Genomic DNA, 23,945 nt, shown 5'->3' with positions numbered 1-23,945 from the left:
ACTTACAGTGTACACACAAAATTAATTAAGAAATCTCATTGTATTTATATTGATTGGGAATAGTGCGTCAAGTGCTGGATCTTGACGAGATACACTGCTCAGTTCGTATACTGTTCTGCACACGAAAAAAATCACATCACAACTTTCACACCAACTGCAATGCGAAACAAATTCGGGCGATAAGCCACGTTAGCACCAGGTATTTTACACCTGCTTTCTGCTGGTGTTAAGCAGGACGACTACCTGCACCATGAAACGGAACACAGCCAAGAGCCACACCAGAACAGCCACAGGTGCCATAGAATCAATGAGCATGATGCAGGGATACCCATGAGGGCCACAAGACTCATCGCAACAACTCCAGGACCACCAATGCCCCCCAAACCCACATCTGAGCAAGTGTGTCCCTGTGGTCATTGTCTTAGCATGATAGGCACGAGCCCTGCAACATCACTGTGTGCTGTCACCTCAGCGTTGGCAGTGAGCCTGGACATGTAGCTACGCACGCATCCTCCTGCATGCACAACCGGCATGTGCTGGTCTGGAGTACACAGGTCAGCGCAGGGGTGTGCCTATCCGGCAAGGGGAACAGGGTGTCTCGGACATGTCCGTGTACAGGAAGTGTGGTAAGTGAGTCTGTGTTCTGGTGTGGCCTGCCACAAAGGCCGCAGAACTCGATGTTGTAAAGTGGCATGCACCACCTCCAAACGGCACTGTGATGGTGTAGTTTGAATGTAGCAGGACCTGCTCGAATAGGAATTACAATGGTGTGCCGTACGAGTGCACGAGATACAACAGCACACCGTAGAAAAGTGTGGGGGCTCGTGGGAGGGAGAAGCGGCTGTTTGGCAATGTAACACACAGTGAACTCGCCCATGTGCCACGTGCTGGGCATCTCATTCATGATAACCACGGTCGCAGACATTCCACAACACCAACAACTGGCCTTTGTACACATCCTGTATGAATGCAGCATGGTTTTCACTTCTATGCTCGTTCAGTGGTGTGATGTTGGCAGGTTGTGTGACTTGTGCTCCTTGTTGGTGTGTTTCATTTTGGCCATTGTTTGTCTATACTGTGCTGTACTTAATTGGGCATGTGTGCCATTCTGCCCATCTCCCCCGTCCCCTCACTCCCTGCTTCTTCCACTTCCTGTTGCTGTTGTGTCTATAATTTTGTTGCTGCACACATAAACACATGTAAAGAACAAATTAGAATAGTTCCTTAATTCTTTTAGGTTTCAAAACTTCTCTCTATTGTTTCTTTTTAATTTTCCATATAAACCGTTTTTTTAATATTCAACAACACATAGAAGTCAGAAGTGCAACGTATTCTAACCAACACACTTTCTAGAACATTCTACAACACATGCAGGTTAAAAGTTCATGAATTTTTTTTAACTTAACCATATTTTTTTGCAACATTTTCTCGAACATTTAACGGCAAGAGCAGGTTAAAAGTTCACGATTGTTTTAAGTTCGAACAGTGCCTTCCAAATGCAAGTAGAGCTGTGGTTCAGTTGAGCAAATGTTATCCTATGATATGTACTCCACGTTGAAACTGCTTTTTCTTAACCAATCACAAAGATGCTTTTCCACAAAACGAATGTGCACCCTACTTTTAAAAAAGAATGCTTTTCAACTCCCAATCACGTATCGCTTTGTATGGCAAAAAAAAAGTACTTACCCATCTTTAAACATATCTCTTATTCTACCAGGGAACTGCATGAACTACAGACATCTTTCCATACCTTCCAACCATACCTTCAAAATGCTAGTGTGGATCGTAGGACATAGCTATATTTTCAGGTGCAAGAGGTATGCAGAACACAGACGTATTGGCTTAGACCTAGGCTTACAAAATGTGGACATTAAATGGTTTACACAGAGAAGATTGAAGTTGCACCAATTGCTACCTTTGGTTAAAACCTCTTTGCATCTTCCACACCCTGACCTCATGATTGTGCATTGTGGTGGAAATGACCTAGGCACATTGACTGGGGTAGGCTTGGAAATGCTTATGAGGGACACCTTTGGACACCTCAGCTCAGCACCATGTGACTCTGGGCAATAGCTCACTTAATAACTCACATAATTTCCACGCCGGCCTCGAGGGCCTTCAGACCCATAGGGGTGAGTAGTTTGCGCTTTACAAATACCGTATTGATTTGATACGGGTAAATTTACCTTTGCGCTCCCTGTATAACACCCCATAAGCACCATACACAAGTTACAATGTTCAAAACAAAAGTTCCTCCGAGTAGGTATAACTACATGCTGACACTACTTGACAGATGTGGCACAGCGGCCAGAGGACATGACTTCACAGCATATGGCACACAGTTTGGACTCACGCTTTCATCCCCGACTCCAGCCGCACCTCAGCTTAGCACCATGAGACTCTAGACAATACCTCACATATTTTCCGTACCCCAGGACTTTCAAACCAGTAGAAGTCAGTAGTTCGTCCTAGTAGGTATAAACACATGCTGACACTACTTCCACAGGTGTGCTGCAGCGGCCAGGGCACATGACTTCACACCATAAGACACACAGTTTAGGCTCACGCTTTCATCCCCGACTCCCGCAGCAGCTCACCTTAGCAGCATCAGACTACACAATACCTCACTTAATTTCCGTACCCTGCACTTTCAGACCGGTAGCTATGAGCAGTTTGCTTCGCACCCCATCTATAGCACACCGTAAACACCCCACAGAGGTTACAGTGCTCCTACCCTCCTCTTTCCCACATTTTTCGCCCTTTTTCCCCCTTACTCGCTTCAACGGAATCACAAAATGGCAGACAAACTTCCTAGTTGCAAACGCTCGCAGTGCTCGCAGCCAATCAACAGCAAGCTTGTGCTCATAACGCCTCAGCCAATCAGATGGCAGAATTCCCAAATATCGATATCTGTAAATTTTTATATTTCTCAAAAACTACTGAATGAATTTACACCAAATAAACAAAAGCATGCTTTCTAGACCAATACCCTTCTCCCTGCCAAATTTGGGGTAATTCCGTTCACCCGTTCGACCTGTAGCATTGTCTAAAGTTTCCTATGAAAATTAACATTGAAAAAACATGTTTTGGGACCCCCTTGCTTCTCGCCCCCCCCTTGACGAATCACCCCCAAACTTTCAACATAGGAGCTGATCTCAACAAAGAATTAGTTTTGAAAATTTCACGAAGATTCATCAATCAGCGCCAAAGTTATTGTGAATAGAATGTTGCCATTTTCCTATAGTAACTAGGTCCTAACTATAACTAACTACTGGCGACCGCCAGTAGGACATATATATATATATATATATATATATATATATATTACCTACTGGCGGTCGCCAGTAGGTAGTTATAGTTAGGACCACGTTTCCATAGGAAATCCGCAACATTCTATTTTGAATAACTTTGGCGCCGGTCGACGAATCCTCGCGAATTTTTAAAAATAGGTGGGGCGCTACGCTCCGCTCCTACCCTGAAAGTCTCGGGGGGATTCGTCAAGCGGGGGCTGAGATAAAAGGGGGGTCCCAAAACGCGTTTTTCCCATGCATTTTTCCATAGGACCTTTAGACAGGGCTACAGCCCGAACGGCTGAACAGAATTACTAGAAATTTGGCAGAGAGGTAGTCCTCAGGTCAAGGAAGTGCCTTTTGTAGGTTTGGTGTAAATCTGTTCAGTAGATTCTGAGAAAATAGCCTTTAAATCAATATATATATCTGAGCCAGCTTACGGTGCGCTTACGGTACGCTTACCGTACGCGTACGGTGGCGTGCGCGAGCGCGATTCTGATTGGCTCTTACATCTAAGTAAACATTCGAATCGGCCGAAACCAGGAAGCGGCGGCCGCCATTTTCTCTCTCGCACTGAGAGTGATTTTTAAAATATAAAGCCCAAAAACATGTAAAGGGGCTGTTTAGACAGCTCCCACACACATAGCCATGTTGAGGGAGTCCCCAAAGATCCCCCAAGGCCAAAAACGGAATTTTTATTTTTTCGGTAATTTCGCCGATTACGCTTACCGTACGCGTACGGTAAAAAATTTAAAAAAAAAAAAACTTATCCACACTCTCTCCACCCCGTGTGCAATTGGTGCCCGAAGGGCACCAATTGTGCATGGCTTATTACACCTGAGATAAACTAAAATATTTAACAAAAAAATAATAAAAAAAAAAATTATCCACACTCTCTCCACCCCGTGTGCAAATGTTGCCCGAAGGGCACCATTTGTGCATGGCTTTTAAAATATACAAAAAATTAAAATATTACCTTTCAAAACGAAGTGCATCATATGTCCTCCATGTGCGCACGGTGCGCGAAGCGCATCGTGCGTACATGGCCCATCTAGCGTAACGTGGGCACGCGGTGCGCGTAGCGCACCGCGTGCCCACCGTGCGTGCACGGCACTAACTGCGTAAAGTGGGCGCGCGGTGCGCGAAGCGCACCACGTGCTCACCGTGCGCGCACGGAACGAACTGCGTTAAGTGGGCGCGCACGCCACGAATGGCGTAGAGTAACTTAGCATTTAAAAAACCGTACAAATTCACTGAAAAAACCATAGGTTTCACACATGTTATAGTTAGCGGAAATTTTACTGATAAAAAACCAATGAAATTCCCCCGTTATAGTTAGTGCAGGCAACTATAACTCACGCGACCGCAATCTTCTGCTGATGACATATGTGTCTTTATGAAAAAAAAATATATGTAATATATGTATAGCTAAAAATGTATGGAAGAAGACATGGGCAAATAAGTGTCTAAATACAGTATTAGCATCAGCAGAGGACTGCGGTCGCGTGAGTTATAGTTGCCTGCACTAACCATAACGGGGGAATTTCATTGTTTTTTATCAGTAAAATTTCCGCTAACTATAACATGTGTGAAACCTATGGTTTTTTCAGTGAATATATATATATATATATATATATATATATATATATATATATATATATATATATATATATATATATATATATATATATATATATATATATATATATTGTGATCTTTGCCCTATCTGTCTTCCAGCAGAAATTCTATGTATGTGGCTATTCATGGAGTCCCTGGCAAATGCATTGAACCCTGCGAACATTCAATATCACCTGTATGCTGACGACACCCAACTGTATATAAAAATCTCCTCACCAGAAGGCTTCCTTTCTCAACGCTATTCTACAGAATACTCAAAGTTGGCTCACTGGCAACCACCTCATGTTTAACACCAAAAAGACGGAATTCCTTCTCATCTCCCCACCCAAACACACACCCAAGATAGACGTATGGTTGAGACATCTAACTTCCTTTGACTGTGCTCCCCACATCATTGACTCTGCGAAATACTTGGGAGTCAGCATAGACAAACACCTAAACATGCAGGCGCAAATCTCTAATGCCACGAAAGGAGCTAATCACCAGTTGAGTATACTAAGGAAACTTAAACCCTTCCTCCCACAGACCTACTTAAGAATGACGGTACAAGCCCTAGTGTTACCAAGATTGGATTACGGCAGCACCACTGTATGCGGCCTCCTCAAATACAAGCTGGCCCCGCTGAGGGCTTCGCACAACGCTGCGGCCAGACTAGTCTCAAGAATTAAAAGAAATAACCACATCTTTCTAACCTTGAAAGCTCTGAACTGGTTGCCTTACGAGGCAAGATACACCTAAAGATTGCCTGCATGACCCACAAAGCCCTGCATAGCAATACCCCCAGCTACTCATCACTAAAGCTTGAGCGATCAGGAGGATGCGGACAATTGCGAAGTGCGAGGTCACTACTACTGAAACCACGATCCTTCCATAAAAAGAGAACTGATTGCAGAGCTTTTTCAGGGATCGCACCGAAGATTTGGAACTCCCTACCTCCACTGGTACGTGGAATCTCATCCTTTACCCCCTTCAAAAAAGAAGTAAAATTGCTTCTAATGAACAAATTTACATCCTAACACTTTAATACGATGTTGACTAATAGTTACCTATGATATCCATATATTTCTGTCTACCTCTGTTGTATTGAATGGAGAATACCGAATGTATATAGACTACCTCAACCTCCTAATGTCTAATAACTGTGTATCGTGAAGCGCTCTGATTCCCTCGTGGATCATTCTTTGTTGACTACTGGTAACCTATGCTATCCATATACTACTATCTACCTCTTCTGTACTGAATAGCAAATACCAAAGGTGTATATACAACATCAACCATCTAATGCTTAATAACTGTATATGGTAAAGCGTTCTGATACCCTCATGGGTCATGTCCGCTCTATATAAAACTTTATAAATAAAAGTTGGACTACATCTCATGATTATACCAGCCCCATATTGCCAGTGATCAGTGATTGGGCAGCCCGTATAGTAGCACCAGGCATAGTTGAGAACGTCTCCTTGCTGGTAAGACTGGCTTATACGTGACAGGGTTTTCCATGATTGCAACTCCTCCCGGATAAATCAACAATTGGAATAGGTCTCACAGCTTTTCTATTTAAAATCAGAAGGAGAACAAACTATTGCTTATTTGCTTTTGGAACTTAGTTTGGCTGCATGTTCATTAAGGGTCTGGAAACCATCAAATATCATCTGGTGGGGAATCCAGTGAGTTGTGGGCCTTCTCCCTATCATCACCAGATATGAATGGGTCGTTCCCGGGAAGAAAACAATGATTATTTTTTTTGACCCTGGGATCACTCTTTACTTGTGGCAGGAGCAGCGAAGCATGCAGACATATTGGGCACAATGTGACCTTGCAATCTTGGGTAAGTGTTAGTAGTAATCCTGTAACACGCTCTCTAGGTCTAGCACTAGAGCGACAGGCTGATGGTGACAACTTTTGTCATCGACGAGGCTGTTGTACAGGATGCAGTCATAGATGAGGCCATCGTAGACTATCTCATAGTAGACTAGGCCGTCGTAGACATGGTTATCGTAGGCGCGATTACCGCAGACGAGGCCGTCGTCATAGGTGACCGTCATAAACAACCGTCATAGATGAGGCTGTCGCAGACAACTGTATTAGACAATGCATTCGTAGATGAGGCCATCATAGGTGAGACCATCATAGGTGAGGCAATCCGTAGGTGAGCCCATTCGTAGATGAGGCTTTTCGTAGATGAGGCCATCGTAGATGAGGCCACCATAGGTGATGCCATCATAGGTGAGGCAATGCCATCATAAGTGAGGAAATCATAGGTGGGGCCATCCGTAGGTGAGGCCATTCGTAGGTGAGGCCATTTGTAGGTGAGGCCATCATAGGTTAGGCAATCATAGGTAAGGCAATCATAGGTGAGGCCATCATAGGTGAGGCCATCATAGGTGAGGCCATCATAGGTGAGGCCATCAGGTGAGGCCATTCGTAGATGAGGCCATCATATGTGAGGAAATCATAGGTGAGGCCATCATAGGTGAGGCCATCATAGGTCAGGCCATCATAGGTGAGGCCATCATAGTTGAGGCCATCATAGCTGAGGCCATCATAGGTCAGGCCATCATAGGTCAGGCCATCATAGGTGAGGCCATCATATATGAGGAAATCATAGGTGAGGAACTCATAGGTGAGGCCATCATAGGTTGGCCATCATAGGTCAGGCAATCATAGGTGAGGGAAATCATAGGTGAGGCCATTATAGGTCAGGCCCTCATAGGTGAGAAAATCATAGGCGAGGCCATCATAGGTGAGGCAATCCGTAGGTTGGGCCATCATAGGTGAGGCCATCATAGGTGAGGCCATCATAGGTGAGGCTATCATAAGTGAGGCCATCATAGGTGAGGCCATCGTAGGTGAGGCCATCGTAGATGAGGCCATCATAGGGGAGGCCATCATAGGTGAGGCCATCTTAGGTGAGGCCCTCATAGGTGAGGAAATCATAGGTGAGGAAATCATAGGTGAGGCCATCATAGGTGAGTCCATCATAGGTGAGGCCATCGTAGATGAGGCCATCATAGGTGAGGAAATCAAAGGTGAGGCCATCATAGGTAAGGCAATTATAGGTGAGGTCATCATAGGTGAGGCCATCATAGGTGAGGCCATCGTAGATTAGGCCATTCGTAGATGAGGAAATCGTAGGTGAGGCCATCATAGGTGAGGAAATCATAGGTGAGGCCATCATAGGTGAGGCCATCATAGGTCAGGCCATCATAGGTCAGGCCACTATAGGTGAGGAAATCATAAGTGAGGCCATCATAGGTGATGCCATCATAGGTGAGGCCATCATAGGTGAGGCCATCATAGGTGAGGACATCATAGGTGAGGACATCATAGGTGAGGCCATCATAGGTGAGGCCATCATAGGTCAGGCCACTATAGGTGAGGAAATCATAAGTGAGGCCATCATAGGTGATGCCATCATAGGTGAGGCCATCATAGGTGAGGACATCATGGGTGAGGAAATCATAGGTGAGGCCATCATAGGAGAGGCCATCATAGGTGAGGTTATCATAGGTGAGGAAATCATAGGTGAGGCCATTATAGGTGAGGCCATCTTAGGTGAGGAAATCATAGGTGAGGCCATCATAGGTGAGACCATCATAGGTGAGCCCATCATAGGTGAGCCCATCATATCTGAGGCCATCATAGGTGAGGTCATCATAGGTGAGGAAATCATAGGTGAGGCCATTATAAGTGAGGCCATCATAGGTGAGGAAATCATAGGTGAGGCCATCATAGATGAGGCCATCATAGGTGAGGAAAATATAGGCGAGGCCATCATAGGTGAGGCCATCGTAAGTGAGGCCACCGTACGTGAGGTAATCCATAGGTGAGACCATCATAGGTGAGGACATCATAGGTGAGTCCATCATAGGTGAGGCCATCATAAGTGAGGAAATCATAGGTGATGCCATCATAGGTGAGGAAATCGTAGGTGAGGCCATCATAGGTGAGGAAATCATAGGTGAGGCCATCATAGGTGAGGCCATCATAGGTCAGGCCATCATAGGTCAGGCCACTATAGGTGAGGAAATCATAAGTGAGGCCATCATAGGTGATGCCATCATAGGTGAGGCCATCATAGGTGAGGCCATCATAGGTGAGGACATCATAGGTGAGGACATCATAGGTGAGGCCATCATAGGTGAGGCCATCATAGGTCAGGCCACTATAGGTGAGGAAATCATAAGTGAGGCCATCATAGGTGATGCCATCATAGGTGAGGCCATCATAGGTGAGGACATCATGGGTGAGGAAATCATAGGTGAGGCCATCATAGGAGAGGCCATCATAGGTGAGGTTATCATAGGTGAGGAAATCATAGGTGAGGCCATTATAGGTGAGGCCATCTTAGGTGAGGAAATCATAGGTGAGGCCATCATAGGTGAGACCATCATAGGTGAGCCCATCATAGGTGAGCCCATCATATCTGAGGCCATCATAGGTGAGGTCATCATAGGTGAGGAAATCATAGGTGAGGCCATTATAAGTGAGGCCATCATAGGTGAGGAAATCATAGGTGAGGCCATCATAGATGAGGCCATCATAGGTGAGGAAAATATAGGCGAGGCCATCATAGGTGAGGCCATCGTAAGTGAGGCCACCGTACGTGAGGTAATCCGTAGGTGAGACCATCATAGGTGAGGACATCATAGGTGAGTCCATCATAGGTGAGGCCATCATAAGTGAGGAAATCATAGGTGATGCCATCATAGGTGAGGAAATCATAGGTGAGGCCATTATAGGTGAGGCCGCATAGGTGAGGCCATCATAGGTGAGGCCATCATAGGAGAGGCCATCATATGAGAGGCCATCATAGGTGAGGCCATCGTAGGTAAGGCCATAGTAGGCAAGGCCATCGTAGGTGAGGCCATCGTAGGTGAGGCCATCAAAGGTGAGGCCCTCATAGGAGAGGCCATCATATGAGAGGCCATCATAGGTGAGGCCATCGTAGGTGAGGCCATAGTAGGTGAGGCCATAGTAGGTGAGGCCATCGTAGGCGAGGCGATCGTAGGTGAGGCCATCAAAGGTGAGGCCATCGTAGGTGAGGCCATCATAGGTGAGGCCATCATAGGTGAGGCCATCATAGGTGAGGAAATCAAAGGGGAGCCCATCATAGGTGAGGCCATCATAGGTGAGGCAATCATAGGTGAGGCCATCATAGGTGAGGCCATCGTAGATGAGGCCATTTGTAGGTGAGGAAATCGTAGGTCAGGCCATTATAGGTGAGGAAATCATAGGTGAGGCCATCATAGGTGAGGCCACTATGGGTGAGGCCATCATAGGTGAGGAAATCATAGGTGAGGCCATTATAGGTGAGGCCATCATAGGTGAGGAAATCATAGGTGAGGCCATCATATCATAGGTGAGGAAATTATAGGTGAGGCCATCATAGGTGAGGCCATCGTAGGTGAGGCCACCATAGGTGAGATAATCCGTAGATGAGGCCATCATAGGTGAGGACATCATAGGTGAGTCCATCATAGGTGAGGCCATCATAGGTGAGGAAATCAAAGGTGAGGCCATCATAGGTGAGGCCATCATAGGTGAGGAAATCATAGGTGAGGCCATCGTAGATGAGGCCATCATAGGTGAGGAAATCAAAGGTGAGGCCATCATAGGTGAGGCAATTATAGGTGAGGTCATCATAGGTGAGGCCATCATAGGTGAGGCCATCGTAGATTAGGCCATTCGTAGGTGAGGAAATCGTAGGTGAGGCCATCATAGGTGAGGAAATCGTAGGTGAGGCCATCATAGGTGAGTCCATCATAGGTGAGGACATCATAGGTGAGGCCGGTATAGGTGAGGAAATCATAGGTAAGGCTACCGTAGGTGAGGCCATCATATGTGAGGCCATCATAGGTGAGGCCATCATAGGTGAGGCCATCATAGGTGAGGTCATCGTAGGTGAGGCCATCATAGGTGAGGAAATCGTAGGTGAGGCCATCATAGGTGAGTCCATCATAGGTGAGGACATCATAGGTGAGGCCGTTATAGGTGAGGAAATCATAGGTAAGGCTACCGTAGGTGAGGCCATCATATGTGAGGCCATCATAGGTGAGGCCATCATAGGTGAGGCCATCATAGGTGAGGCCATCGTAGATGAGGCCATCATAGGTGAGGAAATCAAAGGTGAGGCCATCATAGGTGAGGCAATTATAGGTGAGGTCATCATAGGTGAGGCCATCATAGGTGAGGCCATCGTAGATTAGGCCATTCGTAGGTGAGGAAATCGTAGGTGAGGCCATCATAGGTGAGGAAATCATAGGTGAGGCCATCATAGGTGAGGCCATCATAGGTGAGGCCATCATAGGTCAGGCCACTATAGGTGAGGAAATCATAAGTGAGGCCATCATAGGTGAGGCCATCATAGGTGAATCCATCATAGGTGAGGCCATCATAGGTCAGGCCACTATAGGTGAGGAAATCATAAGTGAGGCCATCATAGGTGATGCCATCATAGGTGAGGCCATCATAGGTGAGGCCATCATAGGTGAGGACATCATGGGTGAGGAAATGATAGGTGAGGCCATCATAGGAGAGGCCATCATAGGTGAGGTTATCATAGGTGAGGAAATCATAGGTGAGGCCATTATAGGTGAGGCCATCTTAGGTGAGGAAATCATAGGTGAGGCCATCATAGGTGAGATCATCATAGGTGAGCCCATCATATGTGAGGCCATCATAGGTGAGGTCATCATAGGTGAGGAAATCATAGGTGAGGCCATTATAAGTGAGGCCATCGTAGGTGAGGAAATCATAGGTGAGGCCATCATGGATGAGGCCATCATAGGTGAGGAAAATATAGGCGAGGCCATCATAGGTGAGGCCATCATAAGTGAGGCCACCGTATGTGAGGTAATCCGTAGGTGAGACCATCATAGGTGAGGACATCATAGGTGAGTCCATCATAGGTGAGGCCATCATAAGTGAGGAAATCATAGGTGTTGCCATCATAGGTGAGGCCATTAAAGGTGAGGCCATAATAAGTGAGGAAATCATAGGTGAGGCCATTATAGGTGAGGCCATCATAGGTGAGGCATCACAGGTGAGGAAATCATAGGTGAGGTCATAATAGGTGAGGCCGCATAGGTGAGGCCATCATAGGTGAGGCCATCATAGGAGAGGCCATCATATGAGAGGCCATCATAGGTGAGGCCATCGTAGGTGAGGCCATAGTAGGCAAGGCCATCGTAGGTGAGGCCATCAAAGGTGAGGCCATCATAGGAGAGGCCATCATATGAGAGGCCATCGTAGGTGAGGCCATCGTAGGTGAGGCCATAGTAGGTGAGGCCATCATAGGCGAGGCCATCGTAGGTGAGGCCATCAAAGGTGAGGCCATCGTAGGTGAGGCCATCGTAGGTGAGGCCATCATAGGTGAGGCCATCATAGGTGAGGCCATCGTAGATGAGGCCATCATAGGTGAGGAAATCAAAGGTGAGCCCATCATAGGTGAGGCCATCATAGGTGAGGCAATCATAGGTGAGGCCATCATAGGTGAGGCCATCGTAGATGAGGCCATTTGTAGGTGAGGAAATCGTAGGTCAGGCCATCATAGGTGAGGAAATCATAGGTGAGGCCATCATAGGTGAGGCCATTATAGGTGAGGCCATCATAGGTGAGGAAATCATAGGTGAGGCCATTATAGGTGAGGCCATCATAGGTGAGGAAATCATAGGTAAGGCCATCATAGGTGAGGCCATCATAGGGGAGGAAATTATAGGTGAGGCCATCATAGGTGAGGCCATCGTAGGTGAGGCCACCATAGGTGAGATAATCCGTAGATGAGGCCATCATAGGTGAGGACATCATAGGTGAGTCCATCATAGGTGAGGACATCATAGGTGAGGAAATCATAGGTGAGGCCATCATAGGTGAGGCCATCATAGGTGAGTCCATCATAGGTGAGGCCATCATAGGTGAGGAAATCATAGGTGAGGAAATCATAGGTGAGGCCATTATAGGTGAGGCCATCACAGGTGAGGAAATCATAGGTGAGGCCATAATAGGTGAGGCCATCATAGGTGAGGCAATCATAGGTGAGGCCATCATAGGTGAGGCCATCGTAGATGAGGCCATTTGTAGGTGAGGAAATCGTAGGTCAGGCCATCATAGGTGAGGCCATCATAGGTGAGGCCATTATAGGTGAGGCCATCATAGGTGAGGAAATCATAGGTGAGGCCATTATAGGTGAGGCCATCGTAGGTGAGGCCATCATAGGTGAGGCCATCGTAGGTGAGGCCATCATAGGTGAGGCCATCGTAGGTGAGGCCATCATAGGTGAGGCCATCATGAAATGAAATGAATGAATGAAATGAAAAAGAATTTCTAAAGCGCATGGCTGCCCTTGAGCGTCCCAGCGCTACGTGTACACACAGACAGACCTCCTCTGAGCCGCATCCAGAGATGTTAGTCATTCTGGGGGAAAAGGAACGTTTTAAGGGATTTTCGGAATCTGGTCTGGTTCTTTCCTCATTGATGTTGGGAGGGAGTTCCATAGCTGACCCGCGTTTATTGAAAAGCGGCGTCCTTGTTCTTTTTGCTCTCGGGATAGCTACCAGGTTTTCCTCGCCAGAGCGGAGCGTTCGTGCTGATTTGTAAGGGCGGATCAGATCTCTGAGGATCGGAGGGCCTGTGCCTTGGAGGACTCTGAACACTGTACAGAGCACTTTGAATTTCACTCTCGCTCTTATGGGCAGCCCATGGAGCGCTTTCAAGGCCGGTTTTGCTGACGTTCTTCTGGGTGTGTTCGTCAGCAGTCTTGCAGCTGCATTCTGTGCCCTCTGGAGCACGTTCAAGGTGTATTCCGGTGCAGCCAGGAAAAGGGCGTTGTTATAATCCAGTCTTGACAGAATAAGGCCCTGTACCAGCAATTTCCTAGAGTCTAATGGGAGTAAGGGCATAACTTTCCGTATTGAGCGGAGCAGCCCATAGCAACACCCTGCAGTTTTTTTCGCCTGAGTGTGCATCGACAGCTCCGGTTCAAGCCAGACGCCGAGACTTTTTATGGATCCCTTCGGGGTCGGAGGATCTCCTAAACAAGTCGGCCACATACATTTGGGGAGGGAGGTGCAGAGATTTCCCAGCAACATCACCTCGGTTTTGGAGGCATTAAGCTTGAGTCTTGAGTCGGCCATCCATGCCATGATGTTGGTAAGGCAGGCGGCAAACTTCTCACCATGGCTTTCTGCGAGCGAGAGCGAAACAATCAATTGGGTGTCATCCGCGTACGTTGCGAGTTTCACTCCAAAGGGTGCGACCTCCCCCTCCAGTGGGGCCATGTAGACGTTAAAAAGCGTAGGGCTCAGTGAAGAGCCCTGCGGGACACCACACTGAAGGGGGGTGGGCACTGATCTATTGTTGCCCTCGCACACTTGATATGTTCGATCACTCAAGAATGACATTAGCCAGGTGAGCGCCAGGCCTCTTACTCCCAGCTCCTCCAACCGGTGGATCAGGATCTTGTGATCCACCGTGTCAAATGCCGCGCTCAGATCCAGGAGGACCAGGGCTGCTGATCCTCCTGAATCTAAGATGCACCTGCCCTCTTCTACCATGGTGATCAGCGCCGAGTCAGTGCCTTGACCGGGCCGAAAGCCAGTCTGGGTGTGCCGTAACAACTCGTTAGATTCCAAAAAGGACGAGAGTTGCCGGTTAACCCATTTCTCAGCAATCTTTCCCATCCCTGGCAGTAAGGAGATTGGCCGAAAGTTGGACAAATCGGTGGGGTCAAGCCCCGCTTTTTTTAGCAGGGCTTTTACTATAGCCTGCTTCCAACTGGGGGGGACCTTGGCGGCGGCAAAGGAAGCATTGAGTAGATCTACTGCCGGTCCCGCTATGACATCCATAAACTGCTTTAGGATGTACATAGGCATGGGATCCGTCGGAGAGCCACTTTTTTGCGCGGCCAGCTCTTTACAGAAAGCTTCCCTGGTGATCGGGGCAAACTTGTCCAGCACGGCTCTATCAGTGGCCAGACGGCTCTCCCCCAAGGGCGGGCTCTGACGGGGCAAGGGGAGGCCGGCTATGATGTTTTGAATTTTCTGGTCAAAGTACTGGGCCAGAAGGTTACAACGGTCCGTACTCCCCTCTGAGGGTTCTGGAGATACTGGAACTTTGAGCAGCTCTTTGTGAATTTTATAGGTTTCCCTTGAAGAATTGGTTGATGATTTTATCCTATTTTCAAGGTAGGCCGCTTTGGTGGCATTGCGTGCCACTTTATAAGTTCTCATGGCTGCCCTGTACTCTTCTTTGGAGTTTCCTGCCCAGTTTTTCCGCCAGTCACGTTCTTTCTTTTTACAAATTTTTCTCAGAAGACCCAGCTCTGGGGTGAACCATAAGGATTTGGGGCCCCCCGTCTTCCTGTTGGCTATTTTCAGGGGAAGTACCGCATCTAAAGCTGTGCTGAGCCATTCGCAGAAAGCCTCATCTGCCTCTATAGGATCCCTATTAAGCACCGGGATGGTATGTGTCAGCTTGCGTGTAAGATCGCCGACCGGGAGTTTCGACCATGCCCTTACTGGTACTTGTGCTGTGGCTGCCGGGGGAGATGGGGGAGCTGTAACAAAACCCAGTTGAAAGGGGATCAGGAAGTGATCCGTCCAAGGGAGAGGCAAGGACGGTGACATGGAAAGAAGGGGAAGATTAGAAAACACCGTATCCAATAAATGGCCCTTGACGTGGGTGGGCTCCTGATTATGGAGGGTGATGTTCCCCAACCCAAGTTCAGATCTAAGGTCGTTTGCAGCTTTATCCTCCGCTGAGTCGAAATGTAGGTTTAAATCTCCAAGCAGGAGAAAATTGGGTGCCGACGCTATTAGCAATGGGGCCTCTTCAAGCAGAGAGTTCGCGAACTGCTTGATGTTGCCCGGAGGCCGGTAAATCAGCAACCCCGACAGTGAGTCGTTGGGGGACAATTGAATCTTAAAGCTACAACTTTCCGCATCCAGGATAGACCCTTCAGCGGCCCTACATGTCAAAATATCTCTATATATAATGGCCAGCCCGCCCCCTCTGCCTCGCGATCTGTGCAAGCAGAAGATACAAAATCCGGGGGGAAGAGCGTTCGCCATGTCAAAATCCGAACTGTCAGATGTCCACGTTTCCGACAAAAATAGCACATCAAGCTTGTGATCCAAAATCAGATGGTGGATGTGTAAGGAGTGCCTAGGTAAAGATCTACAGTTCAGGAGGGCTAGTCGAAGTGGTTCCCTAGGGGGGGGAGCATTCTGGGCCTCTTTACTGTCCGTAGTACATAGAGCGCAGGCTTTGAAGAGCACATCCATCCTCAATCCCCTCGGACAGAGGCAGGAGGCTTTGGGGCAGAGAGACATAAGTTGTTCTTGCGAGTATGTGAGAGGCCTCGCTTTGTTTTGGGCAGCATGTCTGGCCCTAGGTCCGTACGGGCCCAGACGGGCCCAGACGGGCTTGCCTCTGGCGCGCCTCCGGCGCGCCATCGGCGCGCCCGCTGCGCGGACGAGTGAGTGCGGCCATTTATGAGGCGCGAGGTCCTGTGTTCGCCCTCACACTAGAGCGCAAAATGCCCTCTTCCCAATCCAAGATGGCGGGACCTTCCGGTTTAGACTTTGGTTACCGGAGGTCATTCAGAGCCCAGAAACGGCTCGAAAATGCCCCCAACAGCTAATATGACCAGGCGGTGTGACAAGGAGTGAATTTAAAAATTAAAACAAATTTTTCAAGCCAACATCAAAAAATAACTTTTTTTAAAAGCAATTTCGGCTCTGTGCTGCCGTGTAGTGCCCGGCTAAGCTCCCTGTGAGTGTCAGGGGAGCCGCCTATGTGTACAGGCTGCGCCCGAGGCTCTTGCCTTAATTTATAGCACGAGGTCCTGTGTTCGCCCTCACACTAGAGCGCAAAATGCCCTCTTCCCAATCCAAGATGGCGGGACCTTCCGGTTTAGACTTTGGTTACCGGAGGTCATTCAGAGCCCAGAAACGGCTCGAAAATGCCCCCAACAGCTAATATGACCAGGCGGTGTGACAAGGAGTGAATTTAAAAATGAAAACAAATTTTTCAAGCCAACATCAAAAAATAACTTTTTTTAAAAGCAATTTCGGCTCTGTGCTGCCGTGTAGTGCCCGGCTAAGCTCCCTGTGAGTGTCAGGGGAGCCGCCTATGTGTACATCATAAGTGAGGAAATCATAGGTGAGGAAATCATAGGTGAAGAAATCATAGGTGAGGCCATCATAGGTGAGGCCATCATAGGTGAGGCAATCATAGGTGAGGAAATCACAGGTACGGCTTTCATAAGTGAGGCCATCATAGGTGAGGCCATCGTAGATGAGGCCATTATAGGTGAGGCCATAATAGGTGAGGCCATCCTAGGTGAGGCCATCATATGAGAGGCCATCATAGGTGAGGCCATCTGTAGGTGAGGCCATTGTAGGTGAGGCCATCATAGGCGAGGAAATCATAGGTGAGGCCATTATAGGTGAGGCCATCATAGGTGAGGCCATTCGTAGGTGAGGAAATCGTAGGTGAGGCCATCATAGGTGAGGAAATCATAGGTGAGGCCATCATAGGTGAGGCCATCCTAGGTCAGGCCACTATAGGTGAGGAAATCATAAGTGAGGCCATCATAGGTGAGGCCATAATAGGTGAATCCATCATAGGTGAGGCCATCATAGGTCAGGCCACTATAGGTGAGGAAATCATAAGTGAGGCCATCATAGGTGATGCCATCATAGGTGAGGCCATCATAGGTGAGGACATCATGGGTGAGGAAATCATAGGTGAGGCCATCATAGGAGAGGCCATCATAGGTGAGGTTATCATAGGTGAGGAAATCATAGGTGAGGCCATTATAGGTGAGGCCATCTTAGGTGAGGAAATCATAGGTGAGGCCATCATAGGTGAGATCATCATAGGTGAGCCCATCATATGTGAGGCCATCATAGGTGAGGTCATCATAGGTGAGGAAATCATAGGTGAGGCCATTATAAGTGAGGCCATCGTAGGTGAGGAAATCATAGGTGAGGCCATCATAGATGAGGCCATCATAGGTGAGGAAAATATAAGCGAGGCCATCATAGGTGAGGCCATCGTAAGTGAGGCCACCGTATGTGAGGTAATCCGTAGGTGAGACCATCATAGGTGAGGACATCATAGGTGAGTCCATCATAGGTGAGGCCATCATAAGTGAGGAAATCATAGGTGTTGCCGTCATAGGTGAGGCCATTAAAGGTAAGGCCATCATAAGTGAGGAAATCATAGGTGAGGCCATTATAGGTGAGGCCATCATAGGTGAGGCATCACAGGTGAGGAAATCATAGGTGAGGTCATAATAGGTGAGGCCGCATAGGTGAGGCCATCATAGGTGAGGCCATCATAGGAGAGGCCATCATATGAGAGGCCATCATAGGTGAGGCCATCGTAGGTGAGGCCATAGTAGGCAAGGCCATCGTAGGTGAGGCCATCAAAGGTGAGGCCATCATAGGAGAGGCCATCGTAGGTGAGGCCATCGTAGGTGAGGCCATCGTAGGTGAGGCCATAGTAGGTGAGGCCATCGTAGGCGAGGCCATCGTAGGTGAGGCCATCAAAGGTGAGGCCATCGTAGGTGAGGCCATCGTAGGTGAGGCCATCATAGGTGAGGCCATCATAGGTGAGGCCATCGTAGATGAGGCCATCATAGGTGAGGAAATCAAAGGTGAGCCCATCATAGGTGAGGCCATCATAGGTGAGGCAATCATAGGTGAGGCCATCATAGGTGAGGCCATCGTAGATGAGGCCATTTGTAGGTGAGGAAATCATAGGTCAGGCCATCATAGGTGAGGAAGTCATAGGTGAGGCCATCATAGGTGAGGCCATTATAGGTGAGGCCATCATAGGTGAGGAAATCATAGGTGAGGCCATTATAGGTGAGGCCATCATAGGTGAGGAAATCATAGGTAAGGCCATCATAGGTGAGGAAATTATAGGTGAGGCCATCATAGGTGAGGCCATCGTAGGTGAGGCCACCATAGGTGAGATAATCCGTAGATGAGGCCATCATAGGTGAGGACATCATAGGTGAGTCCATCATAGGTGAGGACATCATAGGTGAGGAAATCATAGGTGAGGCCATCATAGGTGAGGCCATCATAGGTGAGTCCATCATAGGTGAGGCCATCATAGGTGAGGAAATCATAGGTGAGGAAATCATAGGTGAGGCCATTATAGGTGAGGCCATCACAGGTGAGGCCATCACAGGTGAGGAAATCATAGGTGAGGCCATAATAGGTGAGGCCATCATAGGTGAGGCCATCATAGGTGAGGCCATCGTAGATGAGGCCATTTGTAGGTGAGGAAATCGTAGGTCAGGCCATCATAGGTGAGGAAATCATAGGTGAGGCCATCATAGGTGAGGCCATTATAGGTGAGGCCATCATAGGTGAGGAAATCATAGGTGAGGCCATTATAGGTGAGGCCATCATAGGTGAGGAAATCATAGGTAAGGCCATCATAGGTGAGGCCATCATAGGTGAGGAAATTATAGGTGAGGCCATCATAGGTGAGGCCATCGTAGGTGAGGCCACCATAGGTGAGATAATCCGTATTGAGGCCATCATAGGTGAGGACATCATAGGTGAGTCCATCATAGGTGAGGACATCATAGGTGAGGAAATCATAGGTGAGGCCATCATAGGTGAGGCCATCATAGGTGAGTCCATCATAGGTGAGGCCATCATAGGTGAGGAAATCATAGGTGAGGAAATCATAGGTGAGGCCATTATAGGTGAGGCCATCACAGGTGAGGCCATCACAGGTGAGGAAATCATAGGTGAGGCCATAATAGGTGAGGCCATCATAGGTGAGGCCATCATAGGTGAGGCAATCATAGGTGAGGCCATCATAGGTGAGGCCATCATAGGTGAGGCCATCATAGGTGAGGCCATCATATGAGAGGCCATCATAGGTGAGGCCATCATAGGTGAGGCCATCATAGGTGAGGCCATCATAGGTGAGGCCATTATAGGTGAGGAAATCATAGGTAAGGCTACCGTAGGTGAGGCCATCATATGTGAGGCCATCATAGGTGAGGCCATCATAGGTGAGGAAATCATAGGTGAGGCCATTATAGGTGAGGCCATCATAGGTGAGGAAATCATAGGCGAGGCCATCATAAGTGAGGCCAACATAGGTGAGGAAATTATAGGTGAGGCCATCATAGGTGAGGCCATCGTAGGTGAGGCCACCATTGGTGAGGTAATCCGTAGGTGAGGCCTTCATAGGTGAGGACATCATAGGTGAGTCCATCATAGGTGAGGCCATCATAGGTGAGAAAATCATAGGTGAGGAAATCATAGGTGAGGCCATTATAGGTGAGGCCATCACAGGTGAGGCGATCACAGGTGAGGAAATCATAGGTGAGGCCATAATAGGTGAGGCCAGCATAGGTGAGGCCATCATAGGTGAGGCAATCGTAGGTGAGGCCATCATAGGTGAAGCCATCATAGGTGAGGCCATCATATGAGAGGCCATCATAGGTGAGGCCATCATAGGTGAGGCCATCATAGGTGAGGCCATCGTAGGTGAGGCCATCATAGGTGAGGCCATCGTAGGTGAGGCCATCATAGGTGAGGCCATCGTAGGTGAGGCCATCATAGGTGAGGCCATCATAAGTGAGGAAATCATAGGTGAGGAAATCATAGGTGAAGAAATCATAGGTGAGGCCATCATAGGTGAGGCCATCATAGGTGAGGCAATCATAGGTGAGGAAATCACAGGTACGGCTTTCATAAGTGAGGCCATCATAGGTGAGGCCATCGTAGATGAAGCCATTATAGGTGAGGCCATAATAGGTGAGGCCATCCTAGGTGAGGCCATCATATGAGAGGCCATCATAGGTGAGGCCATCATAGGTGAGGCCATTGTAGGTGAGGCCATCGTAGGCAAGGCCATCGTAGGTGAGGCCATCAAAGGTGAGGCCATCATAGGAGAGGCCATCGTAGGTGAGGCCATCGTAGGTGAGGCCATCGTAGGTGAGGCCATAGTAGGTGAGGCCATCGTAGGCGAGGCCATCGTAGGTGAGGCCATCAAAGGTGAGGCCATCGTAGGTGAGGCCATCGTAGGTGAGGCCATCATAGGTGAGGCCATCATAGGTGAGGCCATCGTAGATGAGGCCATCATAGGTGAGGAAATCAAAGGTGAGCCCATCATAGGTGAGGCCATCATAGGTGAGGCAATCATAGGTGAGGCCATCATAGGTGAGGCCATCGTAGATGAGGCCATTTGTAGGTGAGGAAATCATAGGTCAGGCCATCATAGGTGAGGAAGTCATAGGTGAGGCCATCATAGGTGAGGCCATTATAGGTGAGGCCATCATAGGTGAGGAAATCATAGGTGAGGCCATTATAGGTGAGGCCATCATAGGTGAGGAAATCATAGGTAAGGCCATCATAGGTGAGGAAATTATAGGTGAGGCCATCATAGGTGAGGCCATCGTAGGTGAGGCCACCATAGGTGAGATAATCCGTAGATGAGGCCATCATAGGTGAGGACATCATAGGTGAGTCCATCATAGGTGAGGACATCATAGGTGAGGAAATCATAGGTGAGGCCATCATAGGTGAGGCCATCATAGGTGAGTCCATCATAGGTGAGGCCATCATAGGTGAGGAAATCATAGGTGAGGAAATCATAGGTGAGGCCATTATAGGTGAGGCCATCACAGGTGAGGCCATCACAGGTGAGGAAATCATAGGTGAGGCCATAATAGGTGAGGCCATCATAGGTGAGGCCATCATAGGTGAGGCCATCGTAGATGAGGCCATTTGTAGGTGAGGAAATCGTAGGTCAGGCCATCATAGGTGAGGAAATCATAGGTGAGGCCATCATAGGTGAGGCCATTATAGGTGAGGCCATCATAGGTGAGGAAATCATAGGTGAGGCCATTATAGGTGAGGCCATCATAGGTGAGGAAATCATAGGTAAGGCCATCATAGGTGAGGCCATCATAGGTGAGGAAATTATAGGTGAGGCCATCATAGGTGAGGCCATCGTAGGTGAGGCCACCATAGGTGAGATAATCCGTATTGAGGCCATCATAGGTGAGGACATCATAGGTGAGTCCATCATAGGTGAGGACATCATAGGTGAGGAAATCATAGGTGAGGCCATCATAGGTGAGGCCATCATAGGTGAGTCCATCATAGGTGAGGCCATCATAGGTGAGGAAATCATAGGTGAGGAAATCATAGGTGAGGCCATTATAGGTGAGGCCATCACAGGTGAGGCCATCACAGGTGAGGAAATCATAGGTGAGGCCATAATAGGTGAGGCCATCATAGGTGAGGCCATCATAGGTGAGGCAATCATAGGTGAGGCCATCATAGGTGAGGCCATCATAGGTGAGGCCATCATAGGTGAGGCCATCATATGAGAGGCCATCATAGGTGAGGCCATCATAGGTGAGGCCATCATAGGTGAGGCCATCATAGGTGAGGCCATTATAGGTGAGGAAATCATAGGTGAGGAAATCATAGGTAAGGCTACCGTAGGTGAGGCCATCATATGTGAGGCCATCATAGGTGAGGCCATCATAGGTGAGGAAATCATAGGTGAGGCCATTATAGGTGAGGCCATCATAGGTGAGGAAATCATAGGCGAGGCCATCATAAGTGAGGCCAACATAGGTGAGGAAATTATAGGTGAGGCCATCATAGGTGAGGCCATCGTAGGTGAGGCCACCATTGGTGAGGTAATCCGTAGGTGAGGCCTTCATAGGTGAGGACATCATAGGTGAGTCCATCATAGGTGAGGCCATCATAGGTGAGAAAATCATAGGTGAGGAAATCATAGGTGAGGCCATTATAGGTGAGGCCATCACAGGTGAGGCGATCACAGGTGAGGAAATCATAGGTGAGGCCATAATAGGTGAGGCCATCATAGGTGAGGCCATCATAGGTGAGGCAATCGTAGGTGAGGCCATCATAGGTGAGGCCATCATAGGTGAGGCCATCATATGAGAGGCCATCATAGGTGAGGCCATCATAGGTGAGGCCATCATAGGTGAGGCCATCGTAGGTGAGGCCATCATAGGTGAGGCCATCGTAGGTGAGGCCATCATAGGTGAGGCCATCGTAGGTGAGGCCATCATAGGTGAGGCCATCATAAGTGAGGAAATCATAGGTGAGGAAATCATAGGTGAAGAAATCATAGGTGAGGCCATCATAGGTGAGGCCATCATAGGTGAGGCAATCATAGGTGAGGAAATCACAGGTACGGCTTTCATAAGTGAGGCCATCATAGGTGAGGCCATCGTAGATGAGGCCATTATAGGTGAGGCCATAATAGGTGAGGCCATCCTAGGTGAGGCCATCATATGAGAGGCCATCATAGGTGAGGCCATCATAGGTGAGGCCATTGTAGGTGAGGCCATCGTAGGTGAGGCCATCATAGGCGAGGAAATCATAGGTGAGGCCATTATAGGTGAGGCCATCATAGGTGAGGCCATCATAGGTGAGGCAATCATAGGTGAGGAAATCACAGGTACGGCCATCATAGGTGAGGCCATCATAGGTGAGGCCATCGTAGATGAGGCAATCATAGGTGAGGAAATCAAAGGTGAGGCCATCATTGGTGAGGCCATCATAGGTGAGGCAATTATAGGTGAGGTCATCATAGGTGAGGCCACCATAGGTGAGGCCATCGTAGATGAGGCCACTCGTAGGTGAGAAAATCGTAGGTGAGACCATTGCAGTTGAGACCATCGCAGGTGAGGCCATCATAGGTCAGGCCATCATAGGTCAGGCCATCATAGGTGAGGAAATCATAGGTGAGGCCATCATAGGTGAGGCCATCATAGGTGAGGCCATCGTAGGTGAGGCCATCATAGGTGAGGCCATCATAGGTGAGGCCATCGTAGGTAAGGCCATCATAGGGGAGGCCATCATAAGTGAGGAAATCATAGGTGAGGAAATCATAGGTGAAGAAATCATAGGTGAGGCCATCATAGGTGAGGCCATCATAGGTGAGGCAATCATAGGTGAGGAAATCACAGGTACAGCTATCATAAGTGAG

General features: G+C 48.3%; 1 protein-coding gene across 1 annotated transcript in view; it reads right to left on the bottom strand.

Moving 5' to 3' along the window:
• TTC6 (tetratricopeptide repeat domain 6) overlaps positions 1-23,945 on the bottom strand; it is a 1,112,931-nt gene that overhangs the window by 158,258 nt on the left and 930,728 nt on the right. The gene's annotated exons all lie outside the window — the stretch shown is intronic.

This window comes from Triturus cristatus, chromosome 9, assembly GCF_964204655.1.
Source record: "Triturus cristatus chromosome 9, aTriCri1.1, whole genome shotgun sequence".
NCBI classification, from domain to species: domain Eukaryota; kingdom Metazoa; phylum Chordata; class Amphibia; order Caudata; family Salamandridae; genus Triturus; species Triturus cristatus.
This window is presented reverse-complemented; position numbering and strand designations above follow the sequence as displayed.